The sequence below is a fragment of the Jaculus jaculus genome, chromosome 1 (genome assembly GCF_020740685.1).
Source record: "Jaculus jaculus isolate mJacJac1 chromosome 1, mJacJac1.mat.Y.cur, whole genome shotgun sequence".
NCBI lineage: Eukaryota > Metazoa > Chordata > Mammalia > Rodentia > Dipodidae > Jaculus > Jaculus jaculus.
This window is the reverse complement of record NC_059102.1, coordinates 68,304,610-68,332,405: the sequence shown is the minus strand read 5'-3', so window position 1 is coordinate 68,332,405 and position 27,796 is coordinate 68,304,610.

Genomic DNA, 27,796 nt, shown 5'->3' with positions numbered 1-27,796 from the left:
GAGGTAGAAGGATCGCTGTGAGTTCAAAGCCACCCTGAGACTTCATAGTGAATTCCAGGTCAGCCTGAGCTACAGTGAGACCCTACCTCAAAAAATATATATATTTTAGAGCTAAAGAGATGGTTTAGCAGTTAAGGTGCTTGTTGGCAAAGCCAAAGGACCCAAGTTTGATTTCCCCAGTACCCACATAAGGCCAGATGCACGAAGTGGCACATGCATCTGGAGTTTATTTGTAGTGGCTAGAGGCCCTAACATGCCCATTCTCTCTCTATCTGGCTCTCTCTCACTCGCTCGCTCTCTCTCTCTCTCTCTGTTTCTCTCTCAAATAAATAAATAAATATTTAGAAACAAAAAGACTTTAATTCTTGCTGTCTGTCACATCACCGAGATGTGTCTCACTTAGGCAATTAATCTCCATGAGAATCTTTCAAACACCATGAAACATCACTCACATGGAGGGCCCTTCCCTCCCTCTTCAGGCAACAGCAGTTTCAAAGTCAGATTCAGGTTTGTGACTTGTGTTTGTGATGGAGGAAGACATCAGTGGGTCAGGCACAGATGGAGAAGCGAAGCTTTAAAATCATGTTGGCAGTAAGAAAAAGGATTCCAAAAAGGCCTCCAAGGTTGTCCTCACCAGTGTCTCCACATCTTCTTCCAACTGTCCAGTTGCGCAGCCCAGAAGACTTTTTAAACTTGAATCTAAAATCTAGAGAACCCATCTGTAAGGACCAAAGCATAAGCTGATTTAACTGTCCTGGCAGGATTGAAGAGATTCTGAAGAGACACCAGTGCTCCTCCCTTCAGCTTTCAGACTATTGAAACAATGAACCACGAGAAATTGGAAGCTTCCAGGCATCTGAAAGGGCAGAAAGAAAAAGGCTGAAGCCTGGTACCAGCCAGAGGAGGACCTTGTCTTTAGGAAGATTTTACACAGTTCTGACAATTTGTCAGACCTCCTTGTAGGAGAGACTGGAATCTAGATAATCATAACTCAATGATGGGCAGACAATACTTTCACCAGGACTGCTTAGCTATGCATACCTCTTACCCTTAGCTTACCCTAAAGCTAAGCCTCACACTAGGAAGATAGTTCAGCAGTTAAAGGTGCTTGCTGGCAAAGCTTGCAGGTTCCAGGTACAATTCCCAAGCCATCCAGGTAAGCCAGATGATGTTGTAGAAGCAAGAGGTCCTGGCATGCCCATATGCATGCACATGGAAAAATACTTTTTTTGTTGTTTGTTTGATTTTTTTTGTTTTTGTTTTTGTTTTTTTTCTAGGTAGGGTCTCACTTTAGCCCAGACTGACCTGGAATTCTCTATGGAGTCTCAGGGTGGCCTCAAAGTCACAGCAATCCTTCTACCTCTGCCTCCCAAGTGCTGGGATTAAAGGCGTGCGCCACCATGCCCAGAGGAAAATAGTTTTTTAACTAAACATTGGGCTAGAGAGATGGCTTAGCTGTTAAGGTGCTTGCCTACAAAGCCAAAGGACCAAGTTCGATTCTCCAGAACCTATGTAAGCCAGAAGCACAGGGTGGTGTATGCATCTGGAATTCATTTGTAGCAGCTGGAAGCCCTGACATGCTTAATCATTCCCTCCCTCTCTCCCTCCCTCTCTCTCTCTCTCTCTCTCTCTCTCTCTCTCATAAGTAGATAAAAATGAAAAAGAATTTTTTAAAAAAAAAAAAAAAAAGAAAGGAAAATAAAACCAAACCTCACATCAGGACCCTGAAAAGGTATGTAGGGGTCACTGGACCTCTTTGTTCCTCTTCCCAATGTGGCCACATTAAGTCTGTTTTTCTCTGCTTTTCACCTGTTGCTGTTAGTTGGCCAACTGAGGAGAGCTGGGTGAACCTGGCTTGGTAGGACTGCCAGCGCCAGGATGCTGACACTAACAAGTCAGGGAGTTAGAGTCCCATGGTTCACTTAGCGATGAAATGAGCCATGAGGCAAGGACTGTGGAGAGCCGCTAGGAGCTGAGAGTGCCCTGGCTGACAGCAGGAGGGAAGGTGTCCTCTTCCTGCATCCAGAAAGGATGAGCTGGGATGTAGCTCAGTGGTAGAGCATTTGACTGTAGAAAGAATTAATTCAGCCAACAATGACTGAATAAGGAAGAGGACACAGAGCTCCAAATGAGAGCCAGATCCTTGGCAGCACTGCTCACACAGAGCAGAGAAAAACTGGGCCTTTTACCTACATAAACTGAGAGATAAGTTAATGTCATAGTCAGTGGCTAAGTGTGTAGTAATTTGCTACATAGCAATGGAAAATTGAGCAGAGAGACCTAGGACTTTGGTGTCTGCATTGGTACTGGAAATGATGAAGCCATTTTCAGGATTTAAATGTACATGGATGTGCCCTGATAGAGTCACGGCTTTCCTGAAACAGAGTCCAGTATTTGAAAAAGTCATTGTTGAGCAAGTATTGAAACTGAAGTATAGGACAACTGTGCCAGGGCTCAAAAAGAAAGGCCATCAATTTTGAACAACAACCAAAAAAAAAAAAAAAGGATAGAGTATAAGGGAGGAAATAGAAGTGCATCATATGTTAGAGAACTAACAAGAGGCTTCAAGTGAAAGATACTGGCAAGGACAGAGAGCTTTGAACTAAGCTCTACATTCAGTGACTCATGGCAGGACCCCAAACTTCCTGCCTCCTAGGAGTTTGTAAGTCATCTCCTGGGGTATCTATGCATCACTGTCCCTCCTGAAGATGGCTGATACTCGTTGGAATCCAAAGGAGTTTTGATTTTCCTGCTATTCCCAGGGAATGCCCCTGCTAACTGGGTGCAATGTCACTCAACCACAAGGGCCATTTGGTCTTAGATGCAAGAGTCACTGTCACCTTATAGCATTTACAATATCCAAAGTCCCCTTCAAGGCTTCCCAGAATGAGTTCAGAGATGGGAGAGGCAGAGGGAAGGCGAGCGCATGAGATTCACACAGTGGAATTTCAATCGGGCCTGTTCCCAAGCAGCCTTTAACAGAGATGTCTAATTGATCTTTACTGAGCAGAACCTTCCCTTCTGCTTATAAACGAAATGATCACTCTTCCCCTCGTTCTGTCTGAAGAAGTTAATAGCCTCAGTTTTCTCTTATAGCAGAGATACTTAATGACCGAAGATGATCATAAATAGAGTTTATTGTCCAAAGTACAAGCCACATTCTAATCAGCCCTCGCCATTGAGAATGCTTCTTTGTAGACCCTGACTTTTCCCAGGGCCTTCCCAGCCGACAATTCCGTTGTTCTCGCCAGTCCTGGGACTGCTGGCTGATTAGCACATGCCTTCAGCAAGGAATATGCAGACTTATGCCGAAGATCCTGAGGGTGCCATATGAAACAAGTTTTTGTAATTTCTCTTTTCCATGTTGGCCTGTGTAGTACATGCATGTGTCAGTGTGTGTGTAGATGGGTATACATAGGTGTACATGTGTGAGTGTGCATGTGGAAGTCTGAGATTGACAACAGGTGTCTTCCTTAGTTCACCTCCACTGTATTCTCACTTAACCCAGAACTCACCGATTCATCTAGATTAGCTAGCCAGAAAGCCCTAGGGATGCTCTGTTTCTACTTTCTCAGAGCTGGGAATACAGGCATGCATGGCCATTCATAGCATTTACATGAGTTCTGAGGATTCATGTAATCCGGGTTCTCACTTTAGTGACTGAACCATCGCCCCAGCGCCAGGAGGCACCAATTTGATCTTCGCAGGCAGCAGCTCTCCATGAGGCCTGAAACCTGGTCCATGACTGTTACCATTTTACACAAGTATTCTGCAGTGTGGAGGGAACCGCTTCAAGACCCAGGCACACCAGAACCAGTATCACTGTCTGCTGGTTGTGAGAGAAAAATTCTCTCCAAGTTTCTTATTTTAATTCATTTTTAGGCAACTTTATGAATATTAGCATTTCTTCTTGCAATAATCTTCAAACACAGCCAGCAAAGTACTGCTAGAAAATGCAGGGTTATATGCTCCCACTGGCACGCTACCAGGGAAATGTGGGGTTAAATGTCCCCACTGCTACACTACCTAACTAATTAGAGGACTGTATTTGCTGCTATAGTGACTTTGATGACTTGGGGGTAAGTTGTAGAGCCAGGGAACTCTCTGTTCCTCCTTCTGACTTTCCCCCACCTGTCACTTGCCTCTCTCCACCTACTTCTCCAGTTTGCCATCGGTGATGATCTGAATGAAAAATGCCCCAATAGGCTCTTGTGTTTGAACACTTGGTCCCTCAATGATGCCACAATTTTTTTTAATTTTTTTAAATTATTTTTTATTTGAGAGTGACAGAGAAAGAAAAAGAGGCAGAGAGACAGAGAGAGAAAGAGAGAGAGAGAGAATGGGCGCGCCAGGGCTTCCAGCCACTGCAAACAAACTCCAGACACTTGTGCCCCCTTGTACATCTGGCTAACGTGGGTCCTGGGGAATTGAGCCTCGAACTGGGGTCCTTAGGCTTCACAGGCAAGCGCTTAACTGCTAAGCCATCTCTCCAGCCCTGATGTCACAATTTGGGAAGGTTGTGGAACATTTTAGGAGGTAGAGCCTTACTAGAGGAAGTGGGTCACTGGCCTTGAGGAACAGCCAGCCTCCTCCCGACATGCCTTCCTTTCCATGATGAAATATGTCCCCTTGAACCTATAAGCCAGAATAAACGCTTTCCTTCCTTAAATTCCTTCTCATCAGGTAATTTGTCCCAACAATGAGTAAAGTAACTAATACCTACCCTATCTTTTTTTTTTTTTTTTTTTGAGGTAGGGTCTCGCTCTAGCTTAGGCTGACCTGGGATTCACTATGTAATCTCAGGGTGGCCTCGAACTCAGGTGATCCTCTGCCTCCCAAGTACTGGAATTAAAGGCATGCACCACCATGCCCAGCTTAATACACTGCTTTAAGCTTCGTGGACACCAAGACTATAATTAATATAAATCACACTTTGGAATCTGTTATCTAAAAAATCCAAGTGTTCTTAAGTAGAAAACAAGAGAAAAATTTTGAAAGCAGGATTTTTCAGAAAAAAACAATCTTAAGACTTGTCCCTTCCAAATGTAGGTCTAGGGAGGGACATACCTGCCATTTATGGGATAGTCAAGGCAGGTGTGAGGTGCAGCAGACCTGAGGCAGGAGGAGAAGGGATGAGGACTGACATCTGAGGATTTGGCTTCATTTTACTTGATCTCACAGTTACATTCCTAGGACTAACTGGCCTTTGTCAGGTATGGACTGTTACGACCCCTAAAATAGTCACATGTTGATATCATGGCTCCAATACCTAAGGATAGGACTGAATTTAAAAATGAGGTTTTACAAAGGTGACTGAGGTAAAACAAGGCTGTTGCAGTGGATTCTCAGCTGGTCTGCCTGTGACCCAAGAGGCCCAGGGCCAGGGTATGCATCACAGTGGACAAACCAAGTACAGACATAGAGAGAAGACAGCCATATGTGGGCCAATGCCACAGGCCCACAGCTGGCTCAGGGCCTTCCAGCCTCCAGACTGTGCAGGGGAAAGCAGCCAGGGTTACAGTCATGTAGGCCCAGGACAAAAATGTCTTCACAAGATAGCAAAGCACGCTACTCAAAACTCTGGCAACTCCCCCTGACCAGATAGTGCTATCACCTCCGGGAACTTGCCATGGACTTGACGCCCTTTGAAGGGGGGTGGGGGTTGAGGCCGTTCAGCGCCCTGCTGGCCTCTTTCCATCTGTCACATCACCGACCCACAAGGTCAGCCCTGCAATCACATCCCTTACCCCAAGCCATGCTCTGTACTAAATGGTTTGCATGTGTTATCTTCTAAATATGTTCCACAGATCGATAGGCAGGTGCTGTTTTTCCTAAACACACAAAAGGGAAAAGATTTCAGGGTTTAAGAGTCCAAGACCACAGAGGAAGGCAGGCACCAGGCATGGATTCGCGAGCAGGTGCCTAGATGTGGGCTAGGCATCCACAATTGTCTGACTGCCAAGCAAACCTGTCACCTTGCAGACCCTGGGTCTGACCTGCTCCTCTGTCCTCTCTAGCAGTGATTCTCAAACCTCAGCAAGCATCCAAACAGTGGCCCAGGTGGCCTTAGACGGCTTCCGAAAGCAGGACTCCAGGCCAATCTCCTGCCCCAAGAGATCTTTTGATTCTGCCCATCTAGGCTGTGGGCTGTTTCATTTCCAGCAAGTCTCCAGAGAAGCACACACTGGGGCAGTGCCTGGCGCACAGGTGCCCCTTGCTCTTCCATGCTGGGCTTGTTTCATGTGCCCCTGCTGCATGCCAGGGACTGCAGTGTCATACACGGTCACAGAGCTGTTCCAAGCTGTTGTTCCTGCAACACCGAAATGTGTGGAGCCATCCTCAGCCTCAGAGTATGGCTGTTTGGAGAGATGGGTTTAAAGAAGCAAATAAGTTAAAAGGAGACCATTTACCTGGATCCTTCTAGGAGGAAATTTAGACACACAGAGACAGCAGGTATGCCCAAGACAGCAATGTCACCACATGCTGGCAGCCATCAGCCAGTCACCAGGACAGACCTCAAGAAAAAACTAGCCTGCTGCTGGCTGCACCTTGATCTGCTACTTTGGCCTCTTAAACTGTAAGAAGATAAATTTCTTTATTTTTTTTTCACTTCACCCCACTGCCTGGTGCCACCTCGCCTCTCCCCCACCCACCTCCAGTCCCTAGAAGATACATTTCAATCCTAAGCCACCCAGAGTCTGGGATTCTGTTGTGGCATTGACAAACATCCAAATAACAGACATGGAAGGAGTCTTCAAAGGGATGACACAATCATGTGTTTATCTCATGCCAGAAGCCACTCTGAACACGTCACATGTCCTAGGACACTCTTTACCATAGTCTCCAGTGTGGGACTGCTGTCATCATGCCACATTGCACAGGAAGAAACAGAGGCCCAGTGAAGCATGGGGACAGGCTGGGACTGTTTTAGCTCATCATGGCTGTCTATGTCTCCCAGCTGATCACAAGACCTTGAGCCAGGAGGCACGGTGAGGACAGCCCTGAGAAGACCTCACCCCATTCATGAGACCCAGAGTAAGTCAGGAAGCTCTGAGACATGAGGAAAGCTGGTTTACCATGAGGACCCATGAGGGCAGAGACACCTAGCCCACTGTGCTAAGGCCCAAAGGCAGGAGGCTGTCTCAGTATGATGTCACCCTGAAGCCCCGCCCTGATGGGAATGTACATCTGCTAGCAGGTAACCTGTGTTCATCTAGTAGTCCCACGGGCACAGAGGCTGCATCATAGACCTCGGGTCAGGAAAGGTTCCCACCCTCTCTACCAGTCTTTTCTCAAGCAGACAGAAAGTGATTCCCTGAGACTAAAGAAGACTTCCCTTCAACTCTTGATGGGCTTTCTCATGCTCCATTGTAGTGTCCTTTTTCATTGTTTGTTTTTGAGGTAAGGTCTTGCTCTAGCCCAGGCTGACCTGGAATAACTATGTAGTCTCAGGGTAGCCTCAAACTCATGGTGATCCTCCTACCTCTGTCTCTCAAGTGCTGGGATTAAAGGCATGCACCACCATGCCCAGCCTTGGTATTCTTTTCTTTTTTAAATATTTTATTTGTATTTATTTATCTGACAGGGAAAAATAGAAAGAGAGAGATAGAGAGAGAGAGAATGAGCACTCCAGGGCCTCCAGCCACTGCAAATGAACTCCAGACACATGCGCCCTCTTGTGCATCAAGCTAACATAGATCCTGGGGAATCAAACCTGGATCCTTTGGCTTCGCAGGCAAATGCCTTAACTGCTAAGCCATCCCTTTCTTTAAAAAATAATTATACTTATTCTTACCATTTACCTGCATTTGCTAACTAGATGATGAGGCATTACCATAAGAGAGTCGTAGTTTAAAAATTTTATTTATTTGCATGTGTATATGGTTTGGGCATGTCAGGGCCTCTTGTTGCTGCCAATAAATTCTAGATGCATGTATCATTTTTTGTGTGTGTGCCTGGCTTTGTGTGGATACTAGGAAATTGAACCCAAACCGACAGGCTTTGAAAGCAAGCCTCTTAACTACTGAACCATCTCCTCAGCTGCCTAGTGTCCTTTTGATCCGGATACCTCCTGGTTGGAGGGCTACTGCCATGTGCCCATTAGCTGTCGGTAACATACTACCTATTTGTGATAGCAAAGCTGTCTCTCGACCTTGCCACATGCCCCTAGGCGACATAATTTTGTTGGAAAGGACTTGTGTACCGTATAAGAACAATAGGAAGATCATGCTTTGAGACACTCATTACCATCTGTCAGAAAGTTATCATAATGCAAATGCTCCCCATCCTGACATGACTTGGGCTGCCTTAGAGGGGCATTCCCTTGCACAGTGTATGATCTGTCCTGGTGCCCACGGCAGACCTTCTCAGCTTGACAGGGGACAGATGCTAATCTGCCCTGCCTTTGAGCATTCCTTTCTACCTTGAAAACTTCTAAGATGCTAGAGGGAACCAAGAATGGCACCACCATGCAAATGCAAGCTTCTTCACTCAAAGTTCCAGTGAGTTTGGAATTAACCATGCTCCAACCAGAGGAGAAAGTAAAAATAAAACTCTCGCCGGTCTCTCTGTCTAGTCCAGCCACTGATGTATGACAGACATGAGCTGCTAATAACATTTTTTCTCCCTCATTACTGAAGCAATAGATAAAACAATTTTACAGCTCCCTTCCCCTACCCTTAAAGCAGGCTGAATTAATTATAAAATAAAGCAGTGACCAGGAGTCACTAATGGGATCTTAATGCCTGCCTGTGGCCTAAAGCCAGAGGCCAGTGTTTCCACCTTAGCAAATCCTCTAATGGCCAATTAAAGGTCCCCAGTCAGCTCCTTCCTCCTGAGCAGGAGTTTCTCAATGGAAAAAGTCATGGAGTTTCCAAGTCAGGAGAGGTCTGTCCTAGTTGCTGGTCCTTCTCTCTTCTTTATTTTAATATTTTATTTTTATTTATTTTCATGAGAAAGAGAGAGAGAGAGGGAGAGAGAGAGAATGGGAACACCAGGGCTTCCAACCATGCAAATAAGCTCCAGATACATGTGCCACCTTGTGCATCTGGTTTACATGGGTATTGGGGAATTGAATCTGGGTCCTTTACCTTTGCAGACAAGTGCCTTAACCACTAAACCATCTCTCTAGCCCCCTTCTCTCTTGTTACAAAGGCAATCTGCCCACAGAGGACAGGAAGAATCAAAGGAAAGGCAGTATGGTCCTTGAAGCTGCCCCTTGAGCAGTGGCTGGAGGTAGAGGTCCTAGGTGTGGGAGACCAGTCCAGGTCTTTCCCACCTGTCCAGCTGAGGAGGAGACACTTCTGTCCAGCTTGGTTTCAGATGTCATGCTCTGTGCCTGCCTCATCTAACCGCAGCTGTTCCTTAAAAAAGAGGCCATGACCACTGAGAAATTCTGCTGGAACTGAGCTAATAACCTCCTCCATGTAGACCAGCTGACAGAAAGCTGGAAGATGCCATTCTACATGCAGTTCAATGGGAGAAAGAGATACCACCAGTGAAGATACTCAACAGTGGACACTGCAAACCTTATATTTGGCCAGCCAGGCCAAATGAGCCAACAGGTGCAATAGTGGCATATCTGTCATGGTAGAAACCAACTGTCCTCCAATTGGACTGGAGGCCTGCTCCAAGGGAGGGAATACATCCCTGATACTGAAAACTTAAAACAGGGGTTGTCATGAGCCCTAGGGGTGTAACATCTGCTGATGTCTGGATAAATGTATATACTATGCTTATCAAACTGCCCAGTAAGCACTTCTCTTAATATTCATACCCTTATATTAATGCTGCTTTCGCTTCAGGTAGAGGATCTTCTCTTTTCAGATGGCAGTGAGCTTAGGACAACTCAGAAGGTATCATGGTGCTGGAAAGAAGTTACTGGAGTACTGAGTAACATCTCAACCACACCTTCCAAGGCTCAGGGTCTAATGCGGAAGAGGTGGCAGAAAGAATGTAAGAGCCACAGGAAGGGTAAGACTCCTTACAACGTGCTCCCTCCAGACATAAAATGGCCTCCATATCCATGACATCATAGTGGCTGACACTACCTACAAAAGACCATCATAAGAGGAGGAAAAGATCATGACATCAAAATAAAAGAGAGACTTATTTAGATGGGGAGAGGATATGATGGAGAATGGAATTTCAAAGGGGAAAAGGGGGGAGGAAGGGTATTACCATGGGATATTTTTTATAATCATGAAAAATGTTTTTAAAAATTGAGAAAAAAATAAAATAAGATTTTAAAAAAAGAGGCCATGACACAAGTGCTGACTGCCCCAGCCCCTGTGATCTTCATCAGCCCTATAACAAATACCTGAGAAAAGAACTATTATTAACCCATTTAGCTGCTGCAGATACAGCTTGATTCACCCCAAATCACACAGCTAGAGGAAAGAAGAGCCAGTTTCTAACCCTAAACTGTCTGCCCTAACTCCAGCAGTCTGAAACTGGACTCAAGGCCTCTCTTCAGCTCACCTTGCCCTGCCCATGATGAAAGTACACTAAGTTGTTCACACTGCCATTTTTCCCCCACTGAAGACACATCTCTAGGAAGAAATGTAGAAAAGAAGAGCTGAAAGTCTGATCCATAACCCAGCCCAGCAGCATGGGAACACGCCTGCAAGCTGCTCAGAATCAGAGCCCAAGGCCTTGCCCAGAACTGCGGTGCCAGCAGGTTCATGCTGACCTCAAGGAGCACTGAGCTGGCATCCAAAACCCAACTCTAGGGTCATACTCTTCTTGGCAACTACTGAAAAGAAGCATAGTTTTGCAGGGCACTGACTCCACCTCACCATAGCTCTCCTAATGCTTACCAGAGCACAAAAGAAATGCTGAGGCTCAGAGTGGGCAAGCACTACAGTTTCCACAAAAGAATGTGGCCAAGGCTTCATGCCAAGCCAGAGCATGTACGATCAGGCCGATGAGCAGGCACCACTGTAGCCTGTACTGTGGGTCGGGAGAATGGGCAGGGCTTCCAAGCAGAGTTCACACCACTCTCCAGACGCACATGCAAGTCCCAAGAACATCAGAACAGCTTCCCTCCAAGATCCAGGGCAGGGAAAGGATGCACATTCTCTCCACTTCTGTTTAATATGGGACTAGAAATCCTAGCCAGAGAAATTGGGCAGGAAAAAAAATACTAAATTGGAAAGGAAGAAGTAAAATAATCTCAGTTATCTGATTTTTTGTTTGTTTTGTTTTGTTTTGTTTTACATGGTAGGGTTTTGCTCTAGCTCAGGCTGACCTGGAATTCATTAAACACTCTCAGGGTGGCCTTGAATTCATGGCAATTCTCCTACCTCTGCCTCCCAAATGCTGGGATTAAAGGCGTGTACCACCACACCTGTCTAGTTCTCAGATTTTTATAAGTACAAAATCTAAAGATTTCCCTCTCCCCCCCCAAATAAATTTTATTATAACCCATAAATTTAACATGGTTGCCAGAGCAAATCAACACACCCACACACTCACTCAAACAAATTTGCAGCTGGGGATGATGGCGCACATGTGTAATCCCAGAACTGGGCAGGCAAAAGCAGGAAGATTATTAGTTTAAACCAGCTGGGCTGTATAGAGAGACCCTGTCTCAAAAACAAACTGAGAATTATATGTATACACTAACAGTTGGCAATCTGAAATGGGAAGTCAAGGAAAGAATTACAACCATACAAGTTGGGAGACTTTGGGAGGTGAGCCTTGCTGGAAGAAGTGTGTCCCTGCAGACAAACCCTAAGGTTTATCAGTTTAGCCAAATGGGTATTCAGAACTAGCTTACTAAGACTACTCCCTTTCAGTTCGTGTGCAGATGTGCCCCTGGCTTCCTGCTCAAGCTTATCATGCCTTTCCAAATGTGATGAAACCTCCTCCAAAACTTTAAGCTGAAATAAACCCTTTCTTCCATAAACTTGTCATGTGCTTTGTCTCATCAGTGAGAAGGTAACTGCAACAACATTACACCCACACACATACACAAAAAAAGAGAAAAAATATTTGCAGGATAATATCCATAGTATAGAGATAACTGCTATGCAGACTCGAGAGATGGTTCAGCAGTAAAAAGTGCTTGCTTGCAAAGCATGACAGCCTGGGTTTGATTCCCTAGTACCCTCGTAAAGCCAGATGCACAAAATGGCACATGCATTTGGAGTTTGTTTGCAATTGCAAGAGGCCCTTGCATGCCCCCATACTCTCTCTCCCTCTCTCTTTCTCCCTCTCTGTAAGTAAATAAAATATACATGTATGGAAATAGGGATGGAGAGATGGCTTAGCAGTTGAGGCACTTTCCTGCAAAGCCTAAGGACCCAGGTTCGATTCTACAGGTCCCATGTAAGCCACTTGCACAAGGTACATACATACATTTGCAGTGGCTGGAGGCCCTGACATGCCCATTCTCTCTTTCTCTCTCAGTCTCTCTCCCTTCCTCCCTTTCTCTGTCTCTAATAAATAAAGAATAATAATAATAAAAAAATAACTGCTACAATTCAACAACAAAAGAACAAATAATTTAAAAATAGGCAAAATATGGCATGGTGGGGCATACCTGTGATCCATTCCAAGAGACGGAGACATGGATTATGAGTTAGAGGCCAGCCTGAACTATGTAATGAGTTTCTGCCATCTCCCCCTTAAAAAAAAAAAAAAGCAAGAAAGAAGGGAGGGGGCTGATGGGGAAGAGGAGGGGGAGAAGAGCAGCAGTAAAGAGGATGGAGAAATTGGAACTCCTGTGCAATACCACTAGAATGTAAAATGGTACAGCCACTATGAAAAACAGCATAGTTAAGAAGAAGTGACAGTTTAATGTTCAGCATTAATAAGATACCTCTATCACACCCTCCAAAGCTCAGGGAATATTGCGGAAGAGGTAGCAGAATGAACGTAAAGCCAGAAAATGGGGAAAAGTGCTTGGAATGCTGTCGCCCAGACATGAAGTGGCCATTGCAGTCACACCTGACAGTGGCTGTAGTTACCTCCACACAACTTACACAAAACTGGACCTATCATCGGGTTGTCATGAATGATGGAGGAGGGAAAAGACGCCAAAATAGAAGAGGGACTAGCTGGCAATAAGGGATTCAGTGGTAAAGGAAGGGGGGCAAAAGAAAGTAATGGGAGGAGATCCATTATGTACCTGTATGAAAATTGTCAATAAACATGTGTTTTTGTAATGGAACTGGAAGTATTGCTCAGTGGTTAAAAGTGCTTGCCTGCAAAGTCTGACAACCCAGAATGAAGTAAGTACCACACAAAGCGAGATGCAAAGCAGTGAATGATTCTGGAGCTCATCTACAGTGACAAGAAGCCCTGGCATGCCCACTCATTCTCTCTCACTCTCTCTTCATCTCCCTGCTTGCAAATAAATAAATAAAAGTATTTTAAAATTAATTCTAAAAAAGAAAGAAAATAGAATAATGATGCCTCAAAACATTAAACATAGAATTACCACATAATCCTTTAATCCCATTTCTGGGTATATATCCAGAAGAGTTTAAAATATGGTCTTACCATCATAATAGGAGGAAAAGATCATGACATCAAAATAAAAGAGACTGATTGAGAGGGGGAGGGGTTATGATAGAGAATGGAGTTTCAAAGGGAAAAGACGAAGGAGGGAGGGCATTATCATGGGATATTGTTTACAATCATGGAAGTTCTTAATAAAAAATAAATTAATTAAAAATAAATAAATAAAATATGGTCTTAACTGGGTGTGGTGGTGCACACCTTTAATCCCAGCACTTGGGAGGTAGAGATAGGAGGAGGTAGCAGTTTCACCATGAGTTCAAAGCCACCCTGAGACTACATAGTAAATTCCATCCAGATCAGCCTGGACTAGAGTGAGACCCTACCTCAAAAAAACAAAAAATAAATAAATAAAGTAGTAAATAAAAAGAAAATATCACTGTGCACAGTAGTGAAGAGTTAGAAGCAAACAAGCATCTATGGATGAATTAATGGATAACAAAATAAGTGGCCTACAAATGCAATGGAATATTATTTGCCTTTAAAAGGGAAGAAAGTGCTGAGGAGATGACTCAGGGGTTAAAGGCATTTGTTTGCAAAGCCCACTGGCCAGGATTTGATTCCCCAGTGCCCAAGTAAAGCCAGATGCACTGAATTGGTTTGCAGTAGCAATAAGTCTTGGTGCACCCATTCTCTCCCTCCCTCTCTCTCTCTCTCAAGTAAATAAATAAATAAATTTTGGAAAAAAAAGATAAAAGGAAAGAAAATTGGGCTGGGGAGATAGCTCAGTTGTTAAAGTGCTTTGGATCTCCAGTGTCCTTGTAAAAGTGTGGTAGCACTCACCTACGAGCCCAGAGGTGGAGACAGGACAATCCTACAGCGTAGTGACTGGCTAGTCCAGCTGAATCAGTAAGTTCCAGGTTCAGTGATAGACTCTGTCAGAAAAAATAAGGTGGAAGGCTGGAGAGATGGCTTAGCAGTTACGGCACTTGCCTGTAAAGTCTAAGGATCCAGGTTCAATTCCCCAGTATCCATGTAAGCCAGGTACACAAGGTGGTGCAAGCATCTGAAAATTGTTTGCAGTAGTTCCAGGCCCTGGGGCCCCCATTCTCTCTCTCTCCCTTCTCTACCTTTTTCCCTCTCTCAAATAAATAAATAAATAAAATATTTTAAACAAAAAAGAAAAGAAAGAATAAGTGGAGAGTGACTGAGGAAAATCCTTGACATTAACTTCTGACCTCAAAATGCATGTGCACACATGTGTACATGCACCCGCACACACCTGGACCCACATACACACAGACATGCATGCATATGTGTGCATACATTCACGCACACACAGCCAAAACAGGAAGGAATCTGTCAAATATTACAACATGGATGAACCTTGAGGACATTATAGTAAGTGAAATAAGCCACTCACACAAAGACAAAGCCTGTGTGATTCCAGTCATCCTTGATATGTGAGGGAGGCAGCAATATTTAGAAAGAGCAGTTGAATAGTGGTTGACAGGGGCTGGGAGAGGGGACAAGAAGAGGTGGAGTTTCAGTTCAGCAAAATGGAAATATTCCGAGAAACCTGTATAGCCGACCCTTCTGCACTGTACCCTTCAAAATGGTTACAATGACATGTTTTCTGTGATTAAAAAATGACAGAAGGGCTGGAGGGATGGCTTAGTGGTTAAGGCACTTGCCTACAAAGCCAAAGGTACCAGGTTTGATTCCCCAGGACCCATATAGGCCAGATGCACAAGGGGGCTCATGCATCTGGAGTTTGTTTGCAGTGGCTAGAAGCCCTGGCATGCTCGCTCTCTCTCTCTCGCTCTCTCTCTCTCTCTCTCTCTCTCTCTCTCTCCCTCCTCTCTCTCTCTCTAATAAAGAAAAATAAAATATTTTTAAATGACATAAAAAAACACAAGGCAGGGATGGAGAGGTTGCTCAGTGGTGCTCAGTGGTTAAGGAGCTTGCCTATAAAACCTAAGGACCCAGGTTCAATTCCCCAGAACCCAAATAAGCCATAAGGTGGCACATATGTCTAGAGTTCTTTTGCAGTGCCTAGAGGCCTGGTAAACCCATTCTCTCTCTCTATCTCTTTCTCTCTCTCTCCTTGCAAATAAATAAATGATTTTTTAATGACTTAAAAATACAAGGCAAGTGTGAGAACTTAATTCATGTTGTGGAGATTTAAAGGGAAAAGTCTGTTTTTCTGGACTGGGAGTAGAAGGGAGTGGAGAGAGGGCGTCTCAAGGTCTCTTCAGCCTCAGGATTTAATGCCCATTTATTGAAGACCTCTTGGTACATTTTCTCAGTACTACATCAGGATGGAGTTTCCCATGTGCCCTAAAAGCTTATGATCTAAGAAGGCCGCAGAACTGGGTGAGACATAAAAAACTGTCAGAACAATGCAACAGCCTTAATCAGACTGTCTTTGCTTTTCTTTGCTTGTAAGTCACTGGCTTTAAATTTAATATAGTGTCATGTCTTTATTTTTCTTAAAGTTTTCTTAAAAGATCATATAAAGATTTTCTTCCATGGTAAGACTTTTATATTATATTTTTCTTAACATGGAGTATGGTACATTTACCCTTCGTCAGATGATTGCTTATAACTCACCTTGCTTTATTAAGAACACTGCTCAAGGCTTCTATGCCCCTAGCAATAAAAATGTATTTTCAGACCCATTCAAACCAATGAAAATCTGAGACTTCAGAGCACAAGATAATGAAAATTCTCTAGATGGGTGTCTTTTACTACTTTTAATTTGTTAACAGACCCTGAGTGTCTCAGATGAAAGGCACTCTGGCATGAACGGCTGTTGTTAATAGCATTCTATCCAGGTAAGTCTTGGTTATGCCAATTTTTCACAAATTTAGACTCTTTTACTACCTCTATGACATCTCTAGGCGTGAGGAAGGAAAGACACCCATGCAATTCATTTTTCAAAATATACGCAGAAATGGAAGTACACAGGAAGATAAGCACACTGTATAGACACTGTACAAGAGCCATGGAAAGCCAGTGACAGGGCTCCCCCTCCAGAAGACAACATTGTCACCAAATGGATTGAGAGTTTTCTCGGGACCACTGGATCAAAGGTGAAAATGTATAGAAACCTGAGATATCTTTAAAGTGAACATCTCTGACAAGATCTTTATGTGAGGTTACAATTGTCATCCAAAATTGCAAAGTGTCCCAAACCAGTCTCCTCCTTTTATCCTCATCCTTGACAATGTAACTTTACAGCTTCTCCCACCAAGAGATGGACTGTGGCTGGTACGTAGCTCCGTTGGTACAGTGCTTGCCTAGCATGAATGAAGCCCTGGGTGCAATCCCTAGCACCACATAAACTGGGCATGAGGGCGCATGCTTGGAATTCCAGAATTTGGGAAACAGAGACAGGAGGTTCAGAAGTTTAAGGTTCTCCTGAGTACATATCAAGTTCCAGACCAGCTGTGACCACATGAGAGAGACTGTGTTTCACCAGACCTTGAACCTGGGTTGACTCTGTCACTTGGCTTTGCCCAATACAAAAAAGAAATGAAGGCAGGGCACCTAGGGCTGGGCCCTGAGAGGTCCTGTGCTTATTCTCCCAACTCAGGGACCTGCCACTGTCCTAGTATACACCTCTGCTGCCTGCTGGAGGATGACAGGTATGTGGCCAGCGGGCCGTGTCGGCCATGCTAGCAGTCAACCGCCAGCTGAGCACAGCTGCATGAGCGCGGGCGGGGCGGGGCAGGTAGGCCCCAGCAGGGAAAGTGAGTAGACTGCGTAACTGCTCTAAAAACACAGGGTACTGGTTTTCAAAGGTATTTTTGATAGTCTAAATCCCCCTTTAGGCTTATTAAAAATAATTCCCTGGTGCTGGATCTGAGCTGATAACCTCCTCCATGTAGACCAGCTGTCAGAAAGCTGGAAGAAGCCATTCAGCATGCAGTTCAATGGGAGAAAGAGAAATCACCAGTGAAGATACTCAACAGTGGACACTGGAAGCCTTATATTTGGTCAGCGAGGTCAAATGAGCCAACGGGTGCAATAGTGGCACGTCTGTCATGGGGGAAACCAACTGCCTTCTAATTGGACTGGAGGCCCACTACGTGGGAAGGAATACATCCATGATACTGAAAACTTAAAACAGGGGTAGTCATGAGCCCTAGGGGTGTAACATCTGCTGCTATCTGGCTAAATGTATATACTATGCTTATCAAACTGCCCAGTAAGCACTTCTGTTAATGTTCACACCCTTATATTAATGCTACTCTCACTTTTGGTAGAGAATCATATCTTTTCAGATGGCAGTGACCTTGGGATGACTCAGAAGGTATCATGGTGCTGGAAAGAAGTGACCACAGTGCTCAGTACTGCAATATCTCTATCACACCTTCCAAGGCTCAGGGTCTAATGTGGAAGAGGTGGCAGAAAGAATGTAAGAGCCAAAAGAAGGGCAGGACTCCATACAACATGATCCTTCTAGACACAAAATGTCCTGGATATCCATGTCCTCACAGTGCCTGACACTACCTGCATAAGACCATCATAAGAGTAGGAAAAGATCATGACATCAAAAGTAAAAGAGAGACTGATTGAGAGGGGGAGAGGGTATGATGAAAAATGGAGTTTCAAAGGGGTAAGTGGGGGGAGGGAGGGCATTACCATGGGGTATTTTTTATAATCATGAAAGTTGTTAATAAAAATAATAATAATAATTCCCTGGGCTGGAGGGATAGCTTAGTGGTTAAGGCATTTGCCTGCAAAGCCAAAGGACCCAGATCCGATTCCCCAGGACCTACATAAAGCAAATGCACAAGGTTGTGCATGCATGTGGAGTTTGTTTACAGAGGATGAAGGCCTTGGCATGCCCATTCTCTAGCTCTCTCTCTTTCTCTTTCAAATAAATAAAATAAATTTTAAAGAATATTTCCCCAACAATGATTACAAAGTGGAATAGAGAATAAAATATATTAATGTATCCAAAATCATATAGTACTTTTTACAAACAGTTCCTAACTTATAATGGCTCCACTGAGAATATTTTAACATAACCCTAGTGCAAAAGCAATACAAATTCAGGAGATTTGGATCTTTTTGACACAAGGACAAACTAATACCATACAATGTATTGCATAGCTGAGCTAATATTATTTGGGCAGTTAGAACTAAATGTGTTTTTTAACATTTATTTATTTATTTATTGTTTTTTGTTTTTGCTTTTGTTTTTTCAGAGTTGAGTCTCACTCTATCTCAAGCTGACCTAGAATTTACTATGTATTCTCAGGGTGGCCTCAAATTCACAGCAATCCTCCTACCTCTGCCTCCCAAGTGCTGAGATTAACAGCATGTGCCATCACACCCGTCACTAAATGTTTTTTTTAATATTTTTTATTTATTTGATAGAAAGGAAGAAAAGGATAGATAGTGAGAGAGACTGGTAATGCCAGAGCCTCCAGCCACTGCAAATGAACTCCAGATGTATGCGCCACCATGTGCATCTGGCTTATGTGGGCTCTAGGGAATCAAACTTTATCTGCTAAGCCATCTCTCCAGCCCTAAATGTATTTTTTATCTATCAATGTATTCATGTGGGTGCAAATGCTCCATGACACACGTGTGGAGGTTCGAGGACAGTCTCGGTCCTCACCTTCCTCCTTTTTGGAAGTAGGTTCCCTTTGTTGTTCACTGCATTTGCCAGGCCAGCAGGCTGTGAGTTTCCTAGGAGTTTCCTGCCTCTGCCTCACATCTCCTTATAGGAGCACTGAGATTATCTAGGTTTTCATGGGATCTGAGGATCCAGACTCATAGCCTCACACTAGCAGGGCAAGTGCTTTATCTACTGAGCCATCTCTCCAGAACTTTAAGTGCTTTTTTTTTTTTTCGAGGTAGGGTTTCACTCTAGCTCAGGCTCTCCTGGAATTCACTATGTAGTCTCAGTGTGGCCTCGAACTCACGGTGATCCTCCTACCTCTGCCACCCAAGCGCTGGAATTAAAGGCGTGCGCCGCCACGCCCAGCTTTTAAATCCACTTTTGACAACACTTCAACTCATAATGGGTTTATTAGGACATAGTACTATCGTAAATCAAGGAGTATCTCTATTAGATAATGACCTGGAGACAAACAGACTTACATGAAAGAAAAAAAAAGTCCAAAAGTCAATCCAGCACCAAATAGTACCTCTAAGGGAAAGTAGTGTGTGTTTAAATTTGTTCAGAGATGCATTATGTCATTTGTACATCCTTGGAGGAAAGCAAAGCATTAAAATTATAAATGAGGAAGGATGCCAGAAAAGGTGGCCTAGGGCAAGAACCCATTCCATGTTAACATGAATCACAGGGTAGCCCAAAGTGACTGTGCAAAGTTTACCAGCTCACATTCAGTAACTGCCCCTGGAGCCAGGAAGATAGTTCAGTAGGTAAAGTGTTTGCCATGTAAACATAAAGACCTAAGTTCAATCTTCAAAATCCACATTAAAATGTGGGGCATGGTGGCATGCATAGGCTGATCCCTGGGGCTCATTGCCTACCGGGCAGGCTATTGGCCAAAACTGTATCTCAAAAAAACACAAAATTAAAGGTGGGGCTCGAGAGATAGGTTGGTAGTTAAAGGCTCTCGCTTGCTTTTGCCTGGGTTCAATTCCACAGTACCCATATAAAGCCAGATGCATAGGTGCCACATGCATCTGGCACATCCCTAAACAACATCTTTCTATCTCTTTCCCCACTCTTCTTCTCTCTCAAATAAATTAAAAAATATTAAATATTTTGGAAGTGGCAGAGAGAGAGAATGGGCATGACAGTACCTTTAGCCACTGCAAATAAACTCCAGACACATGTGCCACCTTATGCATTATGTGAGTACTGGGAAATCGAACTGGGGTCCTTAGACTTTGCAAGCAAGGGTCTTAACTGCTAAGTCATCTCTGCAGCTCCAATAAAAATATTTTTAAAAAATAAAAAATATGATGGAGAATGGAATTTCAAAGGGGAAAGTGTGGGGGCGGAGGGAGGGAATTACCATGGGATTTTTTTTATAACCATGGAAAATGCTAATAAAAATTTAAAAAATAAAAAATAGAAGTAGAAATAAAAAAGCAGGAAGTGGTGGTGCACTCTTTTAATCCCATCACTTGGGAGGCTGAGATAGGAGGATTGCCATAAATTCAAGGCCAGTTTGGGGCTACAGAGTGAGTTCCAGGTCAGCCTGAGCTACAGTGAGACCTTACCTCAAAAAAATAAAATAAAAAGTGGATAGTGAATAGTGTTCCTGAAGAGACACATAAACACATCAGTGTAGGTACATACACACACACACACACACACACACACACACACACACAAATAAATATACCCTGACCCTGGGCTGGGCTGATAGGGTTTGACTTTGAAATGGCCACGTGTTCGAACACTTAGTCCTCACTCAGCTGGTGGCACTGTTTTGGGAGCTGGAATCTTTAGGAGGTGGACCCTTATTAGAGGAAGTAGGTCACTGGGAATAGGCATTGAGGCTTTATGGCCTGGCCCCACTGCCTGTCCTGTCTGCTTCCTGACCAGCGACCTCACACTCCTCCCTGCATACTTTCTTCACAAGGGTAGGCTAGATCCCTTCTTAAACTGGAAGCCAAAATAAACTCTTCTTTCCTTAAATTGCTTCTTGCCATGTATTTGGTCACAGCACCTTAACCATTAAGCCACCTCTCCAGCCCCCGTACTATATTTTTTTAAAAATTATTTGGGGGCTAGAGAGATGGCTCAGTGGTTAAAGGTGCTTGCTTGTAAACCCAGACAGCCCAGGTTTGATTCCCCAGAGACTGGCTGACACTGCCTTTGGTCTTTCCAGTAAATTTATTATTCCTTCTTGTAACGTTTTAGCCAGTTTGTGTCAATTTTCCTCTGTATTATGGACCACCAAAATGCTGAATCAAAACCTTGACTGTTTTGCTCAAGGCTGCATCCACAAAAACCTTGTTCATGGAAGACACTTGCATAACAGACTGCTGGGGAAATTGTGGGGTAGGTAAATAGATAACAATCAGCTAAAGCCTTAATTTGAACTTATTTTCATGGAAAATATATAATTTTCCCTAGTCTTCAATGCATCCAAAATGTACAAGATTTCTCTCAACACATTTTATCATAGGTTTATTAGCTGAGGTTATTATCAACTACTCCCTCCGGTCCCCTGTCATTTCTCAGGACCTTCCGAAGGCTTTTCCTTCAGTCAAGGACTTTCACCCTCAAGAAAATAGTTTTTAGATTAATGCTGCTCTCTGCCTCAATCACAGAAGTTTCTTTTTTGCAGTGTACAGATATTACTAGAGAAACGCATAGCTGGTAAAAGTACTGGGAATAAGTGAATCTTGTACAGCATGCCCTAAGTAGGATATCTGTATCACTGAGGGCTGAAAACGGTGCAAGAGCTAGAGCATGGGGAGGAGTGCTGTGACATTGTCTTCTGACATAGCATGCTGCTACCCTCAGGAACTCAGAGTAGCTGTGGTTTCTTGAACAAAATACCACTAGTCAACATTCTATCATGAATGAGAAAGGGACCATGAGGTTCCAGCCCTCCCTGATGAGCTATTGGTAGTAGTGGTAGCTGGGAGAGGGAGTCATGTTCTTCAGTGGTGTAACACTGGTAAGTTGCCCATGCTCTGTCAAATAACACCCTACCTATGCTCATGCAAACAACCCTAATTTAACTCAGTGTCCCCCCCCCACTCTCTCTCTCTCACACACACATGCACACACAAAAGTAGGAAGAAAACAAGTTGGGAAGAAGAGGAGTTTGGCAGGTGGGTTATTAAAGAGTAATAGGGGTGAATATGATCAAAATAATGAGAAAATTATGATTTTAACTAGGTGAAGGAATGGATAAAAATGGTCTGACTACCTTGTATGCTCCTGGACAAGATGATCCCTACCTTCATCCCTAGAATAACCTATAGCTTTACAATTCTTATATTTAAGCTAAATCTCATTTCTGACATTTAATTCACTTCCAGCTTTTTACTTGGGTACATGGAAACCAAGGTTTATACTTCCCTTAGGGGTAATTCTGCTGAGCAAGCCATCAGCAGCCACTTTAGTTATTACATGACATCTGTCAAAGCATGCCTAGACAGAGTGACTCATGGTCTGGCTACTAGAGTAAAATATGTATTGCCAAACTTGTAAAAAATATGGAGACAAAAATAAACTGGACTAGACAGAAAAGGGAAACTTTTACAGGTTGAATCATCTATAACCTGACCAAAGAATTCCTCTTCTTTTTTCCTGGTTCACCAAAAAGCATTCTTTCCGAGAGTGGTTTCTGCAAGTGTGGCAAAATACCCAAGAAAACCAACATCAAGAAGAGTTTGTGTCAGCACATGGTTGCACAGGTTTCGGCCCATGATCTACTGGTCCTGTACCAGGCGGGGCAGAGAATCATTGTGGGGCATGTGGAGAAGCAAAATTACCCACTTCATATGGTCAGGGAACAGAAAATGAAAGATAAGAAGAAACTAGAAACAAAATAGACCCTGCAAGGACAGGCCCACAGTGACCTACTCCCTCCAAATATGCCAGCACCTCCTAAGAGCCCCTCACATTCATCCTTAAATGAAGTCAATTGATGAGGCAAAGAGTCTCATGATCCATGCACCCCCCCCCAAACTCTCTGAACAGTGCTGCATTATAAATAAAGCCTTCAATATTTAAGTTTGGGGGTGCATTTCAAACACTTCAACTTTCACATTCCCAAAATTTGTTATTTCAGGGTTTCTGCAAATAAATATCTTCTAATTACTGGGTTTTTTTTAACTTCTAAAATATGCTTTCTTACACACCTTTGCTTATATTTTTGGGTGTTGTGGGGTAGGTAGTAAACATATATAATGAATCACTTTCTCCATCATTTTCTTTTGATGGAACTTAAAAAAAATTATTTGATTAAAAAGTAGAACAACAACCAAAAAAAAAAGTCGCCATTTTATATGAATGGTTGGCCCCTGCATGCTGGCTGATTCTGCAGGAAAAAATGCTCTTTGCTTTTAAAAAAAAAAAAAGTAGAACATTTAGTATCAAAATGTTTCCCAGCATGCATGGGGGCACATACCTTTAATCCCAGCACTTGGGAGGCTGAGGTTGGAGGATCGCTGTGACTTCGAGGCCAGCCTGAGACTAGAGTGAATTTCAGTTCCGCTTTAGAAAAAAAGTGTCCCCATAAATTACTTATCACAAATACAAGCAGTAGGTGAGCAATGATGAAACCTCATAGACACTTCCTTAACAAGACTTCAGAGTGGTATCACCCATAAGACAAATATTGTGTCTCCTGCCAGGATAAACTAAAGATACAATGTCATCTCTATGATGTCCCAGTCAAAAAGGCACGAACTGAAGAAGTGACAAGGAAGCAAATGTGGACCTCCCCAAATTAGGAGACATTTTCCTCTCCAACTAGCCTTCAAAGAGCTTTCCCAGCCTGAAAATAATATGAACACAGGCTGATGAAATGGTTCACATTTAGAGGCATGGCAATACAGTTCAATACCATGACTGGGCTGAAGTAATGTCTACCAAGTATGTTACTGGGATGGATGGCAAAAGTTGAATGTGTACTGCAAATTAGTTAAATATATGTTAAGTTTATGACCTAGATAATTGCGCTGTGGTTATATTAGATAATGTCTTTGTTCTTAGAAACAAGTACCATATAGAAATAAAAGGACACATCCCCAACTCACCCTTACCATGTCAGAAAAAAGCACATGTGAGTACATGTACCAAAAGCAGCTGTCAAAGTCCCTGGTGCTTATGCTAACACCGGTGATTCTGGGTAAAGCATTCTAGCATTCACTTGTTGCTGGGACAAAACACACGACCAGAGGGTTTATTTCATTTCAGCTTACAACCTTTGAGAAGTTTCATCATGGTGGAGAGAACATACAGGAGCAAGTTAACTCCTTTAATCTCAGCACTCAGGAGGCAGAAGCAGAAGAATTATCACGAGTTCAAGTTGAGACCAGCCTTGGACTATAGAGTGAGTGCAAGATCAGCCTGGGCTACAGTAAGACCTTACTTCAAAACAAACAACAATAGCAAAAACTCCAAGTAAGCCAGGCTTGGTGGTGCATACCTTTAGTCTCAGACCTCAGCAGGCTAAGGTAGGATTGCCATAAATTCAAGACCAGCCTGGGGCTATAGAGTGAGTTACAAGTCAGCCTGGGCTAGAGCAAGACCCTGCCTCAACCCCACCCCCCAAAAACACTTAAGAATAAATTCCATATTCTAAACCAAGAATGGTGGCACATGCCTGAAAAATCCAAAAGTTTTGGAGGTGGAGGTAAGAGGATCAGCAGTTAAAGGTCTTCCTCTGTTATATAATGAGTTCGAGGCAACCCTGGCCTACATGAAACCCTGCCTCAAAACAACAAATAGCTTCAGTTGGGAAGAAGAAAGGATTCAGTAAAGGGAGGATTTGGAAGGGGTAAAGGGGCATGATAGGAGGGAATTATGATCCTGGCATATTGTCTATATGTATGGAAGTTTCAATAAAAAGTTTTAAAAAAGTAAAAATAAATAAATTTGCCGGATGTGTTGGCACATGCCTTTAATTCTGGCACTTGGGAGGCAGAGGTAGGAAGATCACTGTGAGTTCAAGGCCACCCGGAGACTACATAGTGAGTTCTAGGTCAGCCTGGGCTACAGTGAGACCTTACCTTCAAAAACCAAAAATAAATAAATGAATTTAATATACTTTCCTATGTAAGGTCCTAGGCTATCAACAGAGCTAATTTCTGCATAGCTTAAAGAACTTTGCTATATGCAAAATTTTTGTAATATGCATACTTCCCTATTTTCTTAGAAAATCTAATTTATATCTCTAGGATTCAAACATGCGGGCTTCTGTTTCTATCACATGAAATAAATGTATTCTTCAGCTTCTTTAAGAAAAGAAACAGTACATCTTTGCTGCTAGCTTCCTCTCTAATGTCTCTTTGATCAAGACTTTCTATCCACTCTGGAATAATCTAGAGGCAATTAGAACTTCTTACCTGATTTAGCCCAAAAAGAGCCAATTTATCACAAACTGTCAGGGATTCCGACTTTAAATTACCAAGAGCCCAATAACAGTCACAGGCAAGGATCTTCTCCCCAATTAAAGAGATTGATTTCTTAGCAGACTCAGCAGCATTGCACTTTTTAATCATGTTCATTCTGATCAAATGTGAGAAAATTCTTCCTCATTTTATTTTCTTTCCAAGGAACATGATACAACAACCATTAATCATGGAGGGATATGAGGCCAGACCCGCAATGCCCGTGGCAGAGCTGGGCATCTAATCTATCAGTGGGTCTTGTCCATTTTTATGGTCTTAGCTGCTACTTCAGCTCTAAAGAGGAAAGAAAAATTGTTACCTCACATAGCTCACCCAAGAGCATGCCAAACCCTCCAGCATCAGCCACTACACGCAGATGACATGGTATTGGGTATTTCTTTCAATAAACTATAGTCTAGCAGGGGAATGAGGAGTTGTAGACAGAATTTGTTCTTGTGCAAAGAACAGAACTGCAGGTTTAGAGACAAAGTGGTATGTCAGGTAAATATAGAGAACATGGGAACAAATGTTTTTTTCTCACTGGGATAACATTAGGACAAGCCTGTTGTGAAAAACAAGTGTGAAGAATTTTGAAAAAGAAAAATGGAATTTCAGGATCAGTTTGGGGGATTAGAGAATCGCAAAGAGCATGAAGCAGCCCTTCACCCAACCTCCCACAGGCCACATCTATCTGCCTTGCTCCTGACCTTCAGTGACAGACCAGTGAGCCCTTACCCTGCAGCCTAATTGCATCTATATGGTATCCATATTGCCCTCTTCCACCTGTACATGTGGTTAGCAGTGCAGCATCAGCTTGTCTCCTGACAAAGGTCATTTTATGCTCTGATTATTTTCTAACAGCCTGTGTTCCAGAATTTACCATGATCAGACAAGTGGTTGTCTTTTGTCCATATGCACGTGTTGACTGTTTTTTTAAAAGCTTTCTAATTGATAATTCTAGGTAAACTCCTAAGGTTTTAAATTTCCCATTCAGCCACAAAATCATATTTGATCCTTTTAGTAGAAACTAATTTAAAAAAAAAAGGCAGGCACAGTGGCACACACCTTGAATCCCAGCACATGGAGCTGAGATATGAGTTTGAGGCCAGCCTGAGACTAATTCCAGGTCAGCCTCAGCTAGAGCAAGACCCTACCTTGAAAAAACAAAGTAAGAGCTGGAGAAATGCCTCAGTAGTTAAGGTGTTTTCCTGCAAAGCCTAAGGACCCCAGTTCAATTCCCCAGGACCCACACAGCCAGATGCACAAGGGAACGCATGCATCTGCAATTTGTTTGCAGTGGCTAAATCACATAGTGCACCCATTCTTTCTTGCTAATACATAAACAAAATTTTAAAAGGAAGAAACAGAAAGAAATGGAATAAAAAGAAAATAGGTCTGGACAGATGGCTTAGCAGTTAAGGCACTTGCCTGAAAAACCAAAAGACCCAGGTTCAATTCCCCAGGACCCATGTAAGCCAGATGCTCATGGTGGTGCATGCATCTGGAGTTTGTTTGCAGTGGCTAGAGGCCCTGGAACGCCCACTCTTCCTCTTCTCTCTCCCTCCCTTTCTCTCAAATAAATTAAAAATAAAAACATTTTTTTAAAAAAGAAAATGGAATTCACTAAGCTTTTGAAATTCTACAAAATTCATATATTGAGGTTGTATCTTGCCTTTACTACTCTAGGCTGTTTGCCAGGCTCAGAAGCCATGTTAGGTCTCTGCATTCGTTAAGCACTTAGAGAAGCTCCTACATGCAAAGCAGAATGTCAAGGGCGGGAGCTGAGAAGCAAGGTTAGACACTGCATTGTGTGGAAAGCAGACGGGCAGCTCTCAGCACCACAAGAAAGAAAATGGAGAGTTGGGAAGTTGGCTGAGTGGGTAAAAGCACTGGCGAGTCAAGCATGGGCACCTGAGGTTTGAATCCTCAGAATTCACATAAAGCTGGAGTCAGAAGTGATTGTCTATAATCCCAAACCTCCTATCTCAAGATGAGAACCCCTGGAAGCTTGCAGGCCAGCTAGCCTGGAGTATAGCATGAACAAGATACCCTGCCTCAAACAAGGTGGAAGGTAAGGACAAGCACCTAAAGTTGTCTTCTGACCTCCACGCTGGAGCCATGGCATGCTCACACTCACTTATCAACACACACATACACAAATCGAGAATGGAGGTACTGGGCTTTTTTATTATTATTTTATTTATGAGATAAAGACAGAGGTAATGGGTACACCAGGACCACTAGCCACTACAGATGA